Here is a 17,096-nt window from a genome sequence, read left to right as displayed (position 1 = left end):
CAATAAATGACATGTCTACAGAATTGTATCATTTGCGTGTTACACTTAAATCCCTCACTAAAGAAAATGCTAAAATCAAAGAAAATAACTTGTTTTTGAGTGAGAGGAATAATGTGCTTGAGTCTCAGTTTGTTGAGTTTGAGAAACTAAAAATTGAGTGTAGAATTGCTAAGGAGGAATTAACTGAGTCCTTGAAAAAGGAAGAAATTTTAAAGAAGCAGCTCGATCGTGAACAGGAGGTGATTAAAGCATGGAAAACATCCAGAGATGTTCATGCTCAAATCACCAAGGTTCAAGGAATTGAGTCCTTTTATGATGAAGCCTGGAAAAAGAATAAGGAGAAACTAGAACCTATTTTGGTAGATGGATTGCTGACAGATGTAGACTCGACGGATGATGAGGACTATCCGTCGGACAACAAAATATGTTATCCGTCGAATGATAAAAATCCTCATCCGTCGGCTGTGAACAAACCCATTAGTAAAGCCAAATTAACCAAGCTAAATGAAAAGTATGGGTCTGTTTCCAAGAACTTTGTTTCAGGGGAGTCAAGTCAAGCCAAGAAACGGAAGAAGGCTAATGTTGGTCACATGACTGTCAAACAGTTGAGTGACAGACTTGAGAAGATAGAGGTAAAAACAGAAACTAAAAGGAAAAACAATAGGAATGGTAAAGTAGGGATTAACAAACATAACAACTACACACCTGACAAATTTGCTCCTAGAAAAATCTGTGTCAAATGTGGTAGTGTAAATCATTTGTCTGTTAATTGCAAATCTGCCATGCCTACTCCCATGTCTGTTCAGCCTCAATTCTCTAACATGAATGCCATGCCTCCTATGCCTGTTAATGCTATGCCTACACAGAACATGAATGCACAGTATGCTAATATGCCATTTGCACCTAATCTATATTATGCTGCATACAATATGCCTCAAATGCCATTTAGCATGCCTTACTGGAATAACATGTTTGCACCAAGCATGCCATTTCCTGTTAGCCATAACATGCATAATAATTCTGTAGCATCTAGTGGTTTCAAAGGCCCAACCCAAATGACTAAGGAAGAATCTGAAATTCCTAAGTCAAATGAGTTAAAACCTAAGAAACAGAAGAAGAAAGCTAACAAGGCAGGACCCAAGGAAACTTGGGTACCAAAATCAACTTGATTTGATTTTGATGTGTGCAGGGAAACAGAAGGAATCTCTGGTACTTGGATAGTGGTTGTTCAAGACACATGACTGGTGATTCTACCCTGCTCACAGAGTTTGAAGAGAGAGCTGGCCCAAGTATCACTTTTGGAGATGACAGCAAAGGTTATACTGTGGGATATGGCTTGATTTCAAAGGACAATGTCATCATTGAAGAGGTTGCCTTAGTGGATGGTCTCAAACACAATCTGTTGAGTATCAGCCAGCTTTGTGATAAAGGCAACTCAGTAACGTTCAACAAAGAAACCTGTGTTGTGATTAATTATCAAAACAACAAAGTGGTTCTCACTGGTGTGAGAAGAGGAAATGTGTATCTAGCTGACTTCAACTCAAATAAAACAGAATCTGTAACTTGTCTTCTCAGTAAAGCAAGTCAAGATGAAAGTTGGCTATGGCACAAGAAGCTATCCCATTGGAACTTCAAGACCATGAATGAGCTGGTAAAGAAAGAGCTAGTTAGAGGCATTCCTCTGGTGGAGTTTACAAAGGATGGACTGTGTGATGCCTGCCAAAAAGAGAAGCAACTTGCAGATATTTTTACCAAGCCACTGGATGAATCCACCTTTTCTAGGTTGGTAAGTGAGTTAGGTATGCTTAATTACTCTTGAATTTATCTGAATTAATCTTGAAAGTTGAAAAGGAGCCAGAAATTTAATTGATTTTTAGTCTTGGATGAAATTTTGGCTAAGTCAAAATTTGTCTCTCGATAGATGACCATTATCCATCGGGTTTAGTCATCCGTCGATATACAAATTATAAATAAAAATCAGTTACTTTTCTGGAATATTTTAAAGCTCGACGGATAACATTTTATCCTCATCCGTCGAAGTGTCTAATTCTAAACTGTTAATTCCCTGAACATTATCCATCGAGTATACTTACAGTTTATAAGCATTACACGACGGATAATGGGTGGAATTTTTAAAGTTTATTTTAAAACGGTAATTTTAGGCAGTTTCTATTGGGTAATTTATTTCTCTTTATTATTTTTATCCGTTGAGTTTGAGTAAAGTATAAAAGCCTATTTCATTCTAATCATTTTCTTTTATCATTCTCAAATTCAACTGTCTTATTTCATTCTCTCTCAAGCAAAAATCCTCTTTCTCTTCAAGCTTTTCTTCCCTAACAATGGTACCCGTAGTAAAGATCATGTCACAGACTGGGTTCATCTATGAGAAGAACAACTTCACTGCCTTGGTCAATAAGGGGATTCAGCAATCTGAAGACTATCATAAGATGATGGACTTCGTGAAGAACTGCAAGTTAAGTTTTGCTATGCTGGAATCACCCACAATTTATTGTGAAGTTGTTGAGGAGATGTGGACAACAACAATCTACAACTCTACTGACAAAACCATCACTCTGACCATCAAAGGTAATGTTTTCTGTATCAATAGTGATGTCATAAAAGCATGTTTCAAGATTTCTGATGACAATGTTACTGCACCACACACTGACACTGATATTGTCAATATGCTAAATTCCATTCATTATGCACTTCCTACTGCAAAACTAAGTGAAATTAGAAGACTAGGTCTTAGGAAGGAATGGAGTTACTTGTGTGATGTAGTAACTAAGGTCTTTTCTGGAAAAATCAGTAATTTTGATTCTGTGAACATTTCCATGCTTAACATGCTATACATGCTAGTTACAGACAAATATTACAGCTTAAGTGATCTGGTTGTGTATGAGTTAGGTTATAAACTAGGTGACTTAGCCAAAAGAGGAAAGAATATTTACTATGCTAGATTTTTTATGCTTTTGGATAACCATCTTTGTGAAGAGATTGTACTTGAGAACCCAACCAACAAATTAGCTTGTTGGGTTCAAGAGAGAAGAATCATTGCAGATCTGAACAGAGCCAACCATCACAAGGGTGTGCCAATGTTCTATTTTCCTGTAATGCTGGCACCTCAGGTAAGTGAGGTAAGTTCATCTACACTCTCAATTATTCCAATCCCTTCTATTTCTTTGACTTCAGGCATAGCTATGGCAACTGTGACAATGACCAAACAGTTGCCTACCAAAGCTGCCAAAATAACTGCAATTCTTAAATCCAAATCAAAGAAAGCCCCCTCTGGTATCTCTCAAAAGGTACCAGTTAAAAATCCTACCAAACACAAAGAGGGGAGTGTGAAGGAGGGTAAGATAGGTGAGGGAAGGGGTGAACATCAAAGAAACCCCAAGGATAAGGTTGGAGAGATAAGTGAATCCCAGCCTAGCCACACTGCAGTTTCCCAACAAACTGCAGTGCTTAAAAAGGACAGAAGCTCATTTCTAGCTGCATCCTCCCAAAAGGATGTGGCTATTGAACAAAGCTCTCATCCAAGAGCACAGGCCAAGAGGGTTAGGGACACAAGCCTACACCAAACTTACACTAGAAAGAAGAAATCCAAAACAACTGGGGATGCACAGGATACACACTTAGTGCAAACTGGTGCTAAAGACACAGTCCCTGCACCTTCTCAAATTCAGATTGATGTGGCTCCAATAAATGTGGAGTCACAGCCAAAATCTCTCTTGATAGAAGCCACTGAAACACAATACTCACCAACCAACTCACTGGAAGTGGACATGATAAACACTTCAATTCCTGATTCCCCTTCTTTAACTCTATTGAGGAAGCCAAAATCTAGTGTAAGTGAGCATCATCTTTTAGATGACCTGTTGGCTCACTTGCCAATTCTTTCTGATTCTATTGTGACATCTGTGCCTCAAATAACTTCAATCAACACAGAGTCAACAATAGTTTCTCTTCCCACCTCATTCATTTCTACTCTCTCGATGGATATTGCTCATCCGTCGAGTAGTGATTGTATCCTGACGGATAAGCTTAACAGCAGTTATCCGTCGGATTGCTTTACCACTCACCCGACGGATATCATTCAAAAACCTTTCCTTAACCCAAAAGCTGGAAATCTGCCACCTAGATCAAATAAAGTAGAATGCCCTGAGTTTGGTAAAGCATATTGAGATTTGATATTGTAGAACTGCTATATAGTTACTTGCTGAGATTTATACTCATTTGTTTTGTTTTAATCTAACCATGGCAGTTAAGCAAGAAGATGGCCAGGCTTAGGCGCACTGCTCGTAAGAGTGTACCTGGTGGTCCCTACCGTGTTGAGGGCCTCCGGTTGCCCGAGCAGGTAGTGGTATTTATGAGTGAGCTCGCGCCTAGAAAGAAGTGTTTAAAGATACAATGGGTTATCTGTCAGTTCCCAGCCGGAATCGATATTGTTTATTTAATAATATTTTGGGTTTGTAAGTTATATTTTGTGATTGGTAGTTGTAATCTTGTCTCATACTTTATCCTGTTGATCCTGTTAGTAGTTAATCGGGGTTTATGCATATTTAATTATTAGATTAGAGGTGTGTGAGTCCTCATTTCCTAACCCCGAGATTGAGGGCGTCACAGTTTAGATTCTTCAAGCATTGTCCTTGCAGCTTTAATAAGTGATATGTTCTTCCTTTCCACTACTCCATTCTGTTGTGGAGTCCTTGCTGCTGAAAACTCATGCAGAATCCCATTTTCTTCACAAAATGCTCTCATGACAGAATTCTTGAACTCAGTTCCATTATCACTCCTAATTCTTCTAACTTTGAAATCAAGATGATTGTTGACTTGTCTTATGTGATTGATGATGATTTCACTAGCCTCATCTTTAGACTTTAGGAAATATGTCCAAGAGAACTTTGAGAAATCATCTACAATTACTAGGCAAAATCTTCTTCTTGAGATGGAAAATACATTGATTGGTCCAAACAAATCCATGTGAAGCAGTTGCAAAGGCTCTTCAATTGTTGAATCAAGTTTCTTCCTGAATGATGCTTTGATTTGCTTCCCCTTTTGGCAGGCATCACACAGTCCATCCTTTGAACACTCCACTAGAGGAATGCCTCTTACCAGTTCTTTCTTTACCAGCTCATTCATGGTCTTGAAGTTTAAATGAGATAGCTTTCTGTGTCATAGCCAACTTTCATCTTGACTTGCTTTACTGAGAAGACAAGTTACAGATTTTGCATTAGATGAGCTGAAGTCAGCTAGGTACACATTTCCTTTTCTCACACCAGTGAGTACCACTTTGTTGCTTCTTTTATTAGTCACAACACAGGCTTCTGAGTTGAAGGTTACTGAATTGCCTTTATCACAAAGCTGGCTGATACTCAACAGATTGTGTTTGAGACCATCCACTAATGTAACCTCCTCAATGATGACATTGTCCTTTGAAATCAAGCCATATCCCACAGTATAACCCTTGCTGTCATCTCCAAAAGTAATACTTGGGCCAACTCTCTCCTTAAACTCTGTGAGCAGGGTAAAATCACCAGTCATGTGTCTTGAACAACCACTATCCAAGTACCAAAGATTCCTTCTGTTTCCCTGCACACATCAAAATCAAATCAAGTTGATTTTGGTACCCAAGTTTTATTGGGTCCTGCCTTGTTAGCCTTCTTTTTCTGTTTCTTAGGCTTTATCTCATTTGACTCAGAAATTTCAGATTCATTCTTAGTTATTTGAGTTGAGCCTTTGAAACCATTCATTGCAACAGAATTATCATGCATATTATGACTAACAGAAAATGGCATGCTATGAGTAAACATGTTATTCCAGTAAGGCATGGTAAATGGCATTTGTGGCATACTATATGCAGCATAATAAGGATTAGGTGCAAATGGCATATTAGCAAACTGTGAATTCATGTTCTGTGTAGGCATAGCATTAACAGGCATGGGAGGCATGGCATTCATGTTAGGAAATTGAGACTGAACAGACATGGGAGTAGGCCTAGCAGATTTGCAATTAACAGATAAATGATTTACACTACCACACTTGACACAGATTTTTCTAGGAGCATATTTATCAGGTGTGTAGTTATTGTGTTTGTTAATCCCCTACTTTACCATTCCTATTGTTTTTCCTTTTAGTCTCTATTTTTACCGCAATTTTCTCAAGTCTGTCACTTAACTGTTTGACAGTCATGTGACCAACATTAGCCTTTTTCCCTTTCTTAACTTGACTTGACTCTCCTGAAATAAAGTTCTTGGAAACAGACCCATACTTCTCATTCAGCTTAATTAGTTTGGCTTTGCTAATGGGCTTGCTCACAGCCGACGGATGAGGATTTTCATCATTCGACGGATAACACTTTTTGTTATCCGACGGATAGTCCTCATCATCCGTCGAGTCTACATCTGTTAGCAGTCCATCTACCAAATTAGGTTCTAGTTTCTCTTTGTTCTTTTTCCAGGCTTCATCACAGAAAGACTCGATTCCTTAAACTTTGGTGATTTGAGCATGGACATCCCTGGATGTTTTCCAAGCTTTAATCACCTCTTGTTCACGCTCGAGCTGCTTCTTTAAAATTTCTTCCTTTTTCAAGGACTCAGTTAATTCCTCCTTAGCAATCTTACACTCAATTCTTAATTTCTCAAAATCAATAAATTGAGACTCAAGCACATTATTCCTCTCACTTAAAAACAGATTGTTTTCTTTGATTTTAGCATTTTTTTTAGTAAGAGACTTAAGTGTAACACGCAAGTGATATAACTCTGTAGACATGTCATTTATGGCATCATTACACTCAGCTTTAGATAAATGTGCAAGGTTTGTGGTAATTACCTGATTGCTTGGGAAATTGTCTCTGTCTTATCAGACTTGGCCATTAGGGCTAGATTGACATAGCTGACATCTTCATCTTCATCCAGACCATTTGTTGCCCAGTCATTTTCTTGTGTAATAAAAGCCATTTCCTTTTGTTTGAGTAGATCAAAGTATTTTTGCTTATAATCCACAGACTCAAACTTTTTCTTACTGGAATCTGACTTTCTATACTCATTGGCAAAATGCCCTGCCAAGCCACATTTGAAACATTTGAATTTTGACTTATCCACCATGTTTCTATTTGGCTTGGCTGCTCCAAAGTTCTTCTTGAACTTGAGTTTGGCAAATCTCCTGGAAAGAAATGCTAGGTGCTTATCAATGTCCTCCATGTCATCTTGGCTCAATGAATCTTCACTTTCTACTGCAAGCCCCTTGCCCTTGTTCTCACAGACCTTTGAAGTTGATTCAACGGCTTCCATCTTCACTTCCTTCTCCTTTTCCAACTCAGCAACTAGTGCAATGGATCCTCCTTTATTCTTTCCTCTCTCCATCCTTTCATCCTGCTCTATTTCAAGCTCATAGGTTTTCAGGATGCCATACAGTCTCTCCAAAGTAAACTCCTTATAATCTTGTGAGTTTCTTAATGAGACTGTCATTGGTTTCCATTCCTTTGGAAGAGATCTAAGGAATTTCATATTAGAGTCTTTAGTCTGATAGACTCTTCCATGCAACTTAAGAGCATTTACTAGTTTTTGAAACCTACTAAAAATGTCAGTGAGAGACTCACTTTCCTCATTGTGAAAATGCTCATATTGCTGAATCAAGAGCTGCATCTTATTTTCTCTAACTTGCTCAGTGCCATCACAGATTATCTGTATAGTATCCCAGACTTCCTTGGCAGTTTTGCAGTTGATAATGTTGTCAAACATGTCTGCATCAACTCCATTAAACAGAATATTTATGGCCTTTTTATCCTTCCTGACTTGTTCAATATCAGGATCAGACCATTCATACCTTGGCTTGGGAACTGATGGTTCGTTTCCTGTTGCAGCTCTCATTGGAACATGAGGGCCTCTTTCTATGCAGTCCACATAGGTCTCATCTTGAGAAATCATATGAAGATGCATCTTTACCTTCCAATGATGGTAATTATCTTTATCTAGAAAAGGAATTTTGACTCCAACATCCTTCTTGTTCATCTTGCTGAATTGTTTTGATCTTTAAACTCTTTGTTAATTAAGAGCTTGCTCTGATGCCAATTGTTAGTCCCTTAACAATATAGCAAGAATTACAGAAGGGGGGTTGAATGGAATTCTTGAACCTTTTTCTTAAAATAAAAATGTTCAAACTCGAATACAAATATAAGTGTTTTGATTAGCACAATGCGGAATAAAAACTTAAGTGAATCAAAATATAAGAAATTAAAAACAAGAGTCTTTAAAAACTTTCTAGTGGATTTAAACAATTCCACCAGAGATATATATTATATCGAGAGAACTCTGTGTGCAAGAATGCTCACAGCTGCTTACAAATTTGAACTACTGAGAACACAGAGAAATGCTAATAATTCTGCTTACAAATATTTCTCACTTTTTGTATCTCAGATCTTAGTTTCTGTTTGCTACTTCTTGGTTTATATATTACCAAGATTACAAAGTCAAAAGATAAAATCATTATAAAAACTATCGGGTCTAATGCTTTGTTACTTTGTTCTCTATTACCCAGTTAGTAGGCTTCCTCATTCCATTTGCATACATCCCGACGCATGTGACCAGTTGTCACTGTCAACTGATGTTTGAATTCTTTATCCGTTGAATACATGATCATCCGTTGATGGCTTCATTGATCATCTGTCGACTGCTATATAAAACATCCGTTGATAGCCATTTGATCATCCGTCGATGGCTTTGTTAAACATCCATCGGTAGCTATTTTGGCACTTGACTTCAATTCATTTATGCAGAATTACAAGACATCATCTATGTACAATTAATCAACTTATTCTGCATATCTAGTTAAAGTCAACATGACTTATATGCTACTACGGAATCTATACAAAGGTGTATGCAGAAATGTGCTACAGACTCATTATTACACAAGCTACTCACTCGATAGATAATAAGTCATCATCCGTCGGGACTATAATGAGTTATCCGTCAGGACTATAATTCTTATCCGTCGAGTGCTATATTATTTCACTAAGTAAAATCTACTTAGGTGTTTTGTTTATGAAATCATCAAGTACACAACATATGCACAACATTTATAATCAACAGGCTCAAACTTCTTTTTGCTGGAATCAGACTTTCTACATTCACTAGCAAAATGACCTGCCAAGCCACATTTGAAACACTTGAATTTTGACTTATCAACCATATTTCTATTTGGCTTGACTGCTCCAAAATTCTTCTTGAATTTGAGCTTGGCAAATCTTCTAGATAAAAATGCTAGATGCTCATCAATATCATCCATGTCATCTTGGCTCAACTGATCTTCATTCTCAGCTACCAGCCCTTTACCCTTGCTTTCACAGACCTTTGAAGTAGATTCAACAGCTTCTGCCTTCACCTCTTTCTCCTTCTCTAACTCAGCAACAAGTTCTATGAATCCTCCTTTCTTCCTTCTTTTCTCCATCCTTTCATTTTGCTATATTTCAAGCTCATAGGTTTTCAGGATGCCATATAGTCTCTCCAACGTGAACTCCTTGTAATCCTGAGAATTTCTCAATGAGACTGTCATTGGCTTCCACTCCTTTGGGAGAGATCTAAGAAACTTGAGGTTAAAGTCTTTTGTTTGATAGACTCTTCCATGCAGCTTCAGAGCATTTAGTAGCTTTTGAAATCTACTAAATATATCAATGAGTGACTCACTTTCTTCATAGTGGAAATGCTCATATTGCTGAATCAGGAGCTACATCTTGTTTTCCCTCACTTGCTCAATACCATCACAAATAATTTGTATTGTGTCCCAAACCTCTTTGGCCGTTTTACAGTTAATGATGTTATCAAACATATCACCATCAACACCATTGAATTATATGGTCATGGCCTTCTTATCCTTCCTAACTTGCTCAATATCAGGATCTGACCATTCATGCCTAGGTTTTGGAACAGATGGTTCATTGCCAGTTGCAGCTCTCATAGGTACATGAGGACCTCTCTCTATGCAGTCCACATAGGCCTCATCTTGGGAAAGAAGATGTAGGTGCATATTCACCTTCCAATGGTGATAGTTGTCTTTGTCCAGAAATGGAATTTTAACTCCAACATCCTTCTTGTTCATCTTGTTGTTTGTTGTGATCTTTATACTCTTTGTTCTTCAAGAGTTTCCTCTGATACCAATTGTTATTCCCTACCAATACAAAAAAAAATACAGCAGTGGGGTTGAATGTAATTCTGGCTACTTTTTGAGATTTTAAAATTATTCTAACTGAATATATATAATAGTGTTTGATTTGCAATAGTGCGGAATGAAAGAGTAATAGAAATCAAAACACTAAGTAATAAAACACAAGCTTTAAAACTTTCTGGTGGATTTAAAAGTATCCACTATATATATATATATATATCAGATTGAGAACTCTGTGAAGCTTTGAATAGCTCACAACTGCTTTACAAGTTGAAGAAACAAAACTACAGAGAAATTCTTACAAAATACAGCTTGATAGGTTTCTCTGAAAAATAAGCTTGCTTAGTTTATTATTCTATTAGCTACTCTTGGTTTATATATCACCAAGTTACACGATAGTAAGACAAGATAATAAAATAAAATATATCTAGTCTAACTCCATGCTGCTTCACTACTCTATTCCAGCATCTTTGAAAATCTTTACATTTTCGTGAAAATGGTAATTCTTCTTTATTCTCAAAATCCTGCTTAACAGGTTGCCACATTTCTTTTGCAAACACCCGACGCATGTGACTGTGTTGTCACTATCAACGGCTATTTTGAATATGATCATCCGTCGGGATTATGTTGAACATCCGTCAGGAATATGTTGATCATCTGTCGGGAGCCTTATAGATCATCCGTCGGGAGTCTATCTGTCACTTGACTCTATTTCACTTATACAGAATTACAAGACATCTCATATTTATAATTATCCAACTTATTCTGCATATCACTCTAGTAGTCAACATGACTTAGAGAACCCTACTCAATCTACTAAACTAAAACATGTTGTTTGCAGAAATGTGCTACAGTACTTATTTCTTACATAAGTTATACTCTCGATGGATGTCAAATTATCATCCGTCAGGACTATGTTGATCATCCATCGGGACTATATTAGATCATCCATCGAGAGCTACAAAATTCACTAAGTCAAATCTACTAAGGTATTTTGTTTAACCTATCATCAAGTTCACAACATATTTCTAACAATTACTAGTCCAAACTCTTTTTATCTATAACGGGTATTGTTTCGTAGATATTATCTTCTTCGTTTTGCAGTGAGGTGAAGTATAGTGAGGTGATTCTCGTTCTAAGACCCAAGTCCTAGACGTACTAACGGGGAGTTAGTAGTCTTCGCACCGTGAGGAAGAGGAAAGACCCAAGACCAACTACTAAGATCCAAGACCGACAAAATCTTAGAAGGACAAAGACTACACCAAGGGTTCTACATCATCTTTGAAAAAATAATAGGGTGTTATTGTCTAAGATATGTTGTGTAGGTTTGCACATTTATTTTGAGGTGGTAACCCGGAGTTACGCACCAAGACAGATATTTGTGGGGTTGTAAAGGCTTCTCCGCCTACATAAGGAGCAAGGTTATTTTAAGGGAAAAACTCGGGTCCTGAAGAGGAGCTCGGGGACTGGACGTAGGGGTGAGCGAATCTATTAAAGGTTGCGCCATTGCGAATCAGGATAAATCTCTCGTGTGGTATTTTCTTCCTTGTCTTTTATTTCCGCATATATAATCTACATCGGTAAAATATTTAAAACTGGATAAATATTTTTAAAATGCCATAATAATTTTTAAATTGGTAATTAAGCTATTCAATCACCCTTCTAGCTTAAAATAGCTCTTTTACGGGACCTAACAATTGGTATCAGAGTAGTGCTTTTTAACGTGTTTGTTAAGTGATTTGCAGATTTACAGGCACAACAAAAAGTGATCCAAAATGGCGTATCTAAATACCATTGGTTGTGGTGAAGGTCTATCTAGCTCTCGCCCTCCTCTATTTGACGGCACCAACTTTGCTACATGGAAAATGAGGTTTCGTATTTATGCTAGATCTCAAGGAGTCAGAGTTTGGATGGCCATAGAAGATGGAGTCGTTATTCCTACTAAAATGGTTGATGACATCATCATCGAAAAGCTTCAAGAATGAAAATATGGATCAGATATCTGCCCTACAGTTTAAAAGCTTCAAGAAGATGGTCTACAAGAACTTCAAGAAAGGGAGAAGATTTTTCAGAAAAGGTTCCAGTTCCTCAAACTCTGATAAGAGGAACAACATGAGAAATACTAATGGGAAGGAATCAAGATTAGGAAAACTTGACAAGTCAAAAGAGAGATGTTTCAATTGTGATAGAATTGGAAACTTTGCAGCTGACTATAGAAAACCCAGAGCTGAGAAGAAACAAGCCTTGATCTCAAGGGAGAGAAACTGGGATGATTCATCAGATTCAGATGATGGAGTCAATTATGCTCTCATGGCAAAAGCTGATGTTGAGGCTGACAATGCTGAATTAAAGGTACCTCAGACTACCCTTACTTTTGATACTGATGATATCTATGAATTAAGATTATTTTTTAAGTCTCTGCATGTTAGTTTTAGGGATCAAACCTTAGATAATAATAGAATCAAGAGTGAAAACTCTGTGTTAAAGAAAATGAATGATCATCTAGAAATTGAGTTGCTTTCCATGCTAGAAATTCAAAAATAAAGAGATAATGTTGTTTATGTTAAGGAAAAATTGCTAGAAAAACATGCTTATCTAGAGAAGGAGCTAGCAAAAGAAAGAGAAGTCATTAAACTTTGGACTAACTCAAGAAAAGCAACTCATGAAATTCCAGAGAATGGTTGTTGGAGATCAGGATTAGGATATTTAGCTAGATCTAATTCTGAAAAGAAAAGTGGAAAAGAAACTGAGATAACAGAACCAATAAATACTGATAGTAAGGTCAAACTGAACACAGTTCAAATAAAGACCATTAAGTTTAATCCTAGTGCTAATTCTGTTAAGTCATTTCATGAGGAAGGTACTACCTCAGCACCTAGATCAAACTTAATTACTGAAAAGAGTGAACAAGTTCACACAAATTCAGTAAATATTGGTTCAATGACTCAGAAATAGCTTAAGCAAAAGTTGAAGGATCTACACATGAAAGACAAGATGAAAATGTCTAGGAAAAATAGGAAGGGAAATGTAGGTGTTAATAAGAATGGAAATTATGTAACCCCACCCAATGCACCTAGAAAGACCTGTTCAACTGTGGTAACACTAATCATCTTGCTAATTCTTGCAAGAAGAATAAAAAGATAAATGTTGTTTCTTCCAAATCAGAGTTTAGAAATAAAACAGTTAGATATAAACCACATAGTCCTTGTTTTCATTGTGGAAGTGTTTGGCATTCTATTTATACATGTAAAGAGTATCACAGTTTATATTATGATTATTATAAACTGAAACCCTCTTTAATTAAAGTAAAATATGTTTCTGCATGTATAAATACTGATAGTAAGGATGTTAACATAAACTCTGATAAAAAGTCTTCTGCTGAATATGTTAACAAACTTAAAAAGGCCAAAGGATCCAAGCAAGTCTAGGTCCTTAAAAACACTAAATGATTCAAATTATTGATTGCAGGGTGACAGGAGGAATACTCTAGTCTTGGACAGTGGATGCTCAGGATATATGACTGGTTATAAATCCCTGATATCAGAATTTGAGGAGAAGACTGGCCTAGGCATTTCTTATGGATATGGCAACTTAGGAAAAATCTTGGGATATGGCAAAATCAAAGTTGGAAATGTCATAATTGAAAATATAGCTCTAGTTGCATGACTCAAGCATAATCTGATTAGTGTGAGTCAAATCTGTGACAAAGGTTAACATGTCAACTTCTATGAAGAGCATTGTGAAATTGTTAGTAAGTCTGATGGCAAGATCATATTGACTGGTGTGAGACATGGTAGTTTAAATGAATCCAGGGTCTCCACAAGTATTGATAATTCAAAAGTGTGTCTACTGAGTAGAGCATTTGTGGAAGATAGCTGGAACTGACATAAAAAACTTTCTCACCTCAACTTCAACAATAGCAATGAACTTATAGGTGTGTTTACGGAAGAATATTATATTTAATTAAAAGATAAATTGTAGTTGAGTTTAATAGTATACGAATAGTCATTAGTCTGTTATTCGACCAAATCTAACTAACTATATTCAGATTTATGTTAGTTTAATATGTTTAAAATCGAATCAAGGGTAAATTTTATGTGTCAATAGCAAACAAAATTATGTTAGCTTGAGACCCATTATATCAACCAAATTCAGCTAATTATACTTATTATTTTGTTTAATTTTATTTTAGCTCAGGTGATTATTATCTTATTTTAGACTTAGTGGATAATATGTATTATTTTTTTTTATTTTGATGACATTATATCGACTCCACGAATTTGCTTTCAAATTTTTATTTTTTTATAATCCGGACCACTAATATAATGTTTTTAGCGGGATTAATAATATTTATTAATTTATTTTAGCCCGATTCTTTAAATCCAACTAACTATATGTAGTTTTTTATTATTTTATTTAAAATTGAATCAATAGTATAAATTTTTTTAGCCCAACCGGAAGTTTGATGATATTATATCGACCCCACAAATTTTCTTTCAAATTTTTATTTTGGTATAGTCTGGTCCAATAATATAATATTTTTTAGCCGGATCAATAATATTTATTATTTTATTTTAGCCCGATTCTTCAAATCCAACTAACTATATATAATTTTTTTAAAAAAAAAATTGGATCAATAATATAATTTTGTTTAGCCCGGCCGGGTAAATTATATCTATTATTTTGTTTTAACGAAAATCATTAGACATATTATAATTATGTTATGAATATTTTTCTATTTATGAGAGTGTTTTATCTTAAATATTATTATAATTACGGTGACAGGCCGACTATCAACCAAACTTTCATTGTTTCGTCTTTAATATAACTAGCTTTATAACTCGTGCGATGCACGTGTCTTCATTAATATTTTTATATTATTTAGAGTTATAATAAATTTATTTTTTACCTTTTTAGTATATTTATAAATAATAATATAAATATTTGTTATTGGCGGGATTCGAACCTGAATCTTGGATTGTGTATAAATAATAATATAAATATTTGGTGTTGGCGGGGTTCGAACCCGAGAGTTTTAGTATTGTATAAGTAATAGTATAAATATTTTTCGTTGTCGGGGTTCGAACCTGCGAGCTTGAATAGTGTATATTCTTTTAATATTTAAATCGAACGGTATTGATCAGATCTGATGGTCATAAATGGGATAACCAAACCAACCAAAAAAAGGCATACCAAATTCTACTACATTCCGATTATTATAGTAATAATATAAATAATTTTTATTGGCGGGATTCGAACCTGAATTTTGGGTAGTGTATAAATAATAATATAAATATTTGGTGTTGGTGGGGTTCGAACCTGGGAGTTTTAGTATTGTATAAATAATAATATAAATATTTTCCGTTGGTGGAGTTCGAACCTGCGAGATTGAGTAGCGTATATTCTTTTAGTATTCGAATCGAACGGTACTGATTACTTGATTAAAAAATCCGACAGGCATAAATGGGGATAACCAAAACAACCAAAAAAGGCATACCAAATTTTACTCTATTCCGATTATTATAGGTACAAGTCTAAAACCCGTGCGATGCACGGATTGCACAGATACTATTTAATATTATATAATTTCTCGAATTTTTTTTTGAATTGAATTCTTAAATTTGTTATTTAAAATTTTAAATGATATGATTTCATGAACCAACTGACTAATTAAAATTATAATAATTAAATAAGAGTAATTAAGTAATTTTAGCAAGTATCGATCGACTACAAAACTTTTAAATGTTTTGATTATAACCCGAGGCCCATTATTCCGACTTTTTAAGTCCGGATCAATAAGATAATTTAATTTTAGCCCGAAATATCAATTTAAATAATATATAACTTAATATGAATTAAAAGTTAAATTGGTAAGAGTTAACTTTAATATCAATTATAATGATATAGAGTTGTATATGAAATAAAGTTTAAATTGTTAGAGTAATTTGACTTTGATATTAATTAAAATTAAAACTAATTGACCAACCAGCCAATTAAAATGAGAATAAATAAGTAATGGTAACTTAGTAATTTCAGCAAGTACCGACCGACCGACTACCAAATTTTTAATATTTCGTCTATTATAATATAGTATGTATAGTATAGATAGATAGATGCATATGTATTAATTTTTAGAAAATTATATATATTATATATTTATTTATTTATTTCAATAATCATATCTGTTTCGGATATTTTCGGTTCGGTTTTAATGCAAAATCACAATCGCAACTCGGTTCCGATTTCGATTTTTGAATTTTCAATTTTGATTTCGGTTCGAATTTTAACAGATCAGTTTTTAGTAGTTTCAGTTTCGATTTCGAAGTTTTTAGCGGTTTCAGTTTCGATTTCGAATTTTTTCAATTTGTTGTTCAGGTCAGGAATATCTTAAAAGTGGCAATTGGGTAATTTAAAGTGAAACGAAGTGGCGTTCAGTTGAAACGGAGTATTTTATTTCTATTTTGATGACATTGTAATGCGTGTCTATTTTCAACATTGGAAGTCTCGCCCTATCCTTTCTGTTGAAGAGATCAGATAGGATATGCATCAAAATGTGAAATGATCAATAATTTATTATCTAACCCTTTTTTTGGTGCTACATTAAAATATCATTATTCAAAACATCTGAATATTCATAAATCGGGAATGTAATCAACACGCATCCTTCCGTTTTGATTTACAAACATCATGTGACATTTCGATTTTTATAAAATTTACATGATTTTGTGCCAATTTGATTATATTTAAATACGAAGGATCTAATTATTTCATACAGTATTTTCAAATTACTTGACGTAATATACACAATTAAAATATTTGTGAAGGAAATATTACATTTTCAGATAAAATAATATATATCAGTATAATAATTCGATTCAATAAATAAAATATAAATATAAATTTATTAATTTTAGTAAAAAATAATCATATGAGGC

The sequence above is a fragment of the Apium graveolens genome, chromosome 8, assembly GCF_009905375.1.
Source record: "Apium graveolens cultivar Ventura chromosome 8, ASM990537v1, whole genome shotgun sequence".
In the NCBI taxonomy this organism is placed as follows: Eukaryota; Viridiplantae; Streptophyta; class Magnoliopsida; order Apiales; family Apiaceae; genus Apium; species Apium graveolens.
This window is presented reverse-complemented; position numbering follows the sequence as displayed.